We start from the raw sequence: 4546 nt of genomic DNA on the forward strand, positions 1-4546 counted from the left end.
CTCCTGTCAGCATGCACTTCTTGGCATCTGCAATATTGTCTGGGATTGGTGACTGTAGGTGGAATGGATCCCCTGGTGGGGCAGTTTCTAGAGGGCCTTTTCTTCAGTGTCTGCTCCAAACTTTGTCTCTGTATTTCCTCCTGTAAATATGTTGTTCCCCATTTTAAGAAGGACTGAAGCATCCACTCTTTGGACTTCCAACTTCTTGAGTTTCATGTGGTCTTTGAATTGTATCTTGGGTAATCTGAGCTTTTGAGCTAATATCCACTTATCAGTGAGTGCATACCATATGTATTCTTTTGTGATTGGGTTACCTCACTCAGGATGATATTTTCTAGTTCCAGTCATTTGCCAAAGAATTCCATAAAGTCATTGTTTCTAATAGCTGAGTAGTACTCCATTGTGTAAATGAACCACATTTTCTGTATCCATTCCTCTGTTGAAAGACATCTGCGTTCTTTCCAGCTTCTGGCTACTATAAATAAAGCTGCTATGAACATATAGTGGAACATATGTCCTTGTTATATGTTGGAGCATCTTTTGGGTATATGCCCAGGAGTGGTATTACTGGATCCTCAGGTAATATACTTTATGTCCAATTTTCTGAGGGACCAGCAGACTGCTTTGTTGTTGTACCAGTTTACAACCCCACCTCTTTCTCCACATCCTCACAGTATTTGCTGTCACCTGAGTTTTTGTTCTTAGCCATTGTGAGTGATATGAGGTGGAATCTCAGGGTTGTTTTGATTTGCATTTCCCTGATGTCTAGGGATGTTGAGCATTTCTTTAGGTGCTTCTTAGCCATTCGATAATTCCATATTCTTCAGTTGAGAATTCATTTTTTAAATAGGGTTATTTGATTCTCTAGAGTCTAAATTCTTGAGTTCTTTGTATATATTTTGGATACTAGCCCTCTACCAGATATGGGTTTGGAAAAGATCTTCTTTCAATCTGTTGGTTGCCATTTTATCCTATTGACAATGTTCTTTGCCTTACAGAAGCTTTGCAATTTTATGAAGTCCCATTTGTTGATTCTTAATCTTAGAACATAAGCCATTGGTGTTCAGGAAATTTTCTCCTGTGCTTATGTGTTCAAGGTTCTTCCCCACTTTCTCTTCTATTAGTTTCAATGTATTTGGTTTCATGTGAAGGTTCTTGATCCACTTGGACTTGAGCTTTGTACAGGGAGATAAGAATGGATCGATATACATTCTTCTGCATGCTGACCTCCAGTTGAAGCAGCACCATTTGTTGAAAATGCTGTCTTTTTTCCACTGGATGGTTTTAGCTCCTTTGTCAAGTGACCATAGGTTTGTGGGTTCATTTCTGGGTCTTCAATTCTATTTCATTAATCTACCTGCCTGTCTCTGTACCAATACTATACAGTTTTTATCACAATTACTTTGTAATACAGCTTGAGGTTGGGGATCGTGATTCTCCCAGCAGTTCTTTTATTGTTAAGAATAGTTTTTGCTATTCTGGGTTTTTGTTATTCCAAATTAATTTGCAAATTGCCATTTCCAACCCTATGAAGAATTAAGTTGGAATTATTATGGGGATTGCATTGAATCTGTAGATTGCTTTTGGCAAGATGCATTTTTACTATATTAATCCTGCCAATCCATGAGCATGGGAGATCTTTCCAACTTCTGAGATCTTCTTCAATTTCTTTCTTCAGAGACTTAAAATTCTTGCCATACAGATCCTTCACTTGCTTGGTTAGTCTCACACCAAGGTATTTTATATTGTTTGTGACTATTGTGAAGGGTATCCTTACCTTAATATCTTTCTCAGCCTGTTGATCCTCTGAGTAGAGAAAGGCTACTGATTTGTTTGAGTTAATTTTATATCCAGACACTTTGCTGAACTTGTTTATCAGCTGAAGGAGTTCCCTGGTGGAATTTTGGAGTCACTTAAGTACACTATCATGTCATCTGCAAATGGTGATATTTTGACTTCTTCCTTGACAATTTGTATCCCTTTGACTTCCTTTTGCTGTATAATTGCTCTGACCAGGACTTTCAGTACTATATTCAATAGATAGGGGGAGAGTGGGCAGCCTTGTCTAGTCCCTGATTTTAGTGGGATTGCTTCAAGTTTCTCAACATTTAGTTTGATGTTGGCTACAGATTTGCTGTATATTGCTTTTACTATGTTTAGGTATGGGCCTAGGATTCCTGATCTTTCCATGTTTTTAACATGAAGGGGTGTTGAATTTTGTCAAATGCTTTCTCAGCATCTAGAGATATGATCATATTTTTTTTTCTTTGAGTTTGTTCATATAGTAAATGACATTGATAGATTTCCCTATATTGAACCATCCCTGCATCCCAGGAATAAAGCCTACTTGATCATGGTGAGTAATCATTTTGATGTGTTCTTGGATTCGGTTTGCAAGAATTTTATTATTTTTGCATCGAGGGAAATTGCTCTAAAGTTCTCTTTCTTTGTAGGGTCTTTTAGTGGTGTAGGTATGGCGTAATTGTGGCTTTAAAGAATGAGTTGGGTATTGTTCTTTCTGTTTCTATTTTGTAGATTTGAAGACTATTGGTATTAGGTGCCCTGTGAAACTCTGATAGAATTCTGCACTGAACCTATCTGGTCCTGGACATTTTTGGTTGGGAGGCTTTAATGACTGCTTATATTTCTTTAGGGGTTATGGGACTGTTCAGATGGTTTATTTGATCCTGATAAAGTTTAACTTTGGTACCTGATATCTGTCTAGAAAGTTGTCCATTTCTTCTAGATTTTCCAATTTTGTTGAGTATAGGCTTTTGTAGTAGGATCTGATGATTTCTTGAATTTCCTCAGTTTCTGCTGCTATCTCTCCCCTTTCATTTCTGATTTTGTTAATTTGGATACTGCCCCTGTGTCCTCTGGGTATTCTGGCTAGATGTTTATTTATCTTGTTGATTTTTTCTTTTTCTTTTTTTTTCCAGTTCAAACTCATTTCCCTTTATTAAAGTCCAAGTTACTATTACATGGTTTGATATTCAAAGAACAATTTGTTCAAATAGGACATTTCCAGGAAGCTGTTTCAATCCAGTAGCAATAACAGTAAAGTCCTTGGGAAGCCCATAGAAGGGAGTTTACACTTGGTCCAGGCCCAGTTTCTCTGGAGTGGAGATTCCCAATTCACTTAGAGTTGGTCTAAGTTCCTGGATGACATCGGTATAGATTTTCTTATGAGGTCCTGCTTTGTCCTTAACCTCCACATGCCGGCAAAGCAGCATCAGTGATTTTGGGCTCAGGAACTAGATCATAACCAAGTGTATTCATCCCTTTACGTAATTCCCAGGCATCAATGTCTGGCTTGTTGAAGTACGTCACCCAGCGAACATCAAACTTTTCACCTGTCTTGTATGAGCCATGAGAATAGCAGCAAATGGAATAGACAGCAGAGGCAGGGCTGGGAGCTGAAACCAGATGCAGGAGGCCTTGGGCGCCTCAGCTGCAGAACAGTGACAGAAGGCAGCGGTGAGCATGATGGTGACCCCAGCACACTGGGGCTGAAGAGGAGCTGGTATGCTCTTGTTGATTTTTTTCAAAGAACCAGCTCTTGATTTTGTTGATTCTTTGTATAATTCCTTTTGTTTCTACTTGGCTGATTTTGGCCCTGAGTTTGATTATTTTCTGCCTTTTACTTCTCTTGGGTGTATTTGATTCTTTTTGTTCTAGAGCTTTCAGCTGTGCTGTCAAGCTGCTAGTGTGTGCTCTCTCCAGTTTCTTTTTGGAGGCACTCAGAGCTATGAGTTTTCCTCTTAGCACTGTTTCCATCATCTCCCATAAGTTTGGATATATTGTGCCTTCTTTAATTTATTTCTTTATTTCTTTTTTGACCAAGTTATCATTGAGTAGAGCATCGTTCAGTTTCCATGTGTATGTGGCCTTCCTGTTGTTTTTGTTGTTTTTGAAGACCAGCCTTATTCCCTGGTGATCTTATACATGCATGGGTTATTTCAATCTTCTTGTATCTGTTGAGGCTTGTTTTGTGACCGATTATGTGGTTAGTTTTGGAGTAGGTACCATGAGGTGCTTAGAAGAAGGTATACTCTTTTGTTTTAGTATGAAATGTCCTATAGATATCTGTCAAATCCATTTGGTTCATAACTTCTGCTAGTTACACTGTGTCTCTGTTCAGGTTCTGTTTCTATGATCCGTCCATTGAAGAGAATGTCTTTCACTATTATTGTGTGAGGTACAATGTTTGCTTTAAGCTTTAGTAAGGTTTCTTTTATGAATGTATGCTTCCTTGCATTTGGAGCATAGATATTCAGAATTTAATCCTGGTGGATTTTTCCTTTGAGGAGTATGAAGTGTCCTTCCTTATCTTTTTTGATAACTTTTGGTTGAAAGTCAATTTTATTTGTTATTAGAATGGCTACTTCAACATTTCTTGGAACCATTTGCTTGGAAAATTGTTTTCTAGCCTTTAACTCTGAGGTAGTTTCTATCTTTGTCACTGAATTTCTTTTCTGGTCCAGTCTATTTGGAGTTCTCTAGGCTTCTTGCATGCTCATGGTCATTTCTTTCTTTGGGCCAGGGA

The 4546-nt window shown here is 38.2% G+C and overlaps 1 pseudogene across 1 annotated transcript; it reads right to left on the minus strand.

Annotated features, from left to right (window-relative positions):
- Nucleotides 1-3089: 3089 nt before the first annotated feature.
- On the minus strand, nt 3090-3485 carry LOC308421413 (cytochrome c oxidase subunit 5A, mitochondrial-like; annotated as a pseudogene). The gene has a single exon. The product of its transcript is annotated as a cytochrome c oxidase subunit 5A, mitochondrial-like (transcript).
- Nucleotides 3486-4546: the final 1061 nt, after the last annotated feature.

This window comes from Micromys minutus (genome assembly GCF_963924665.1).
Source record: "Micromys minutus genome assembly, chromosome: 6".
Classification (NCBI taxonomy): Eukaryota; Metazoa; Chordata; class Mammalia; order Rodentia; family Muridae; genus Micromys; species Micromys minutus.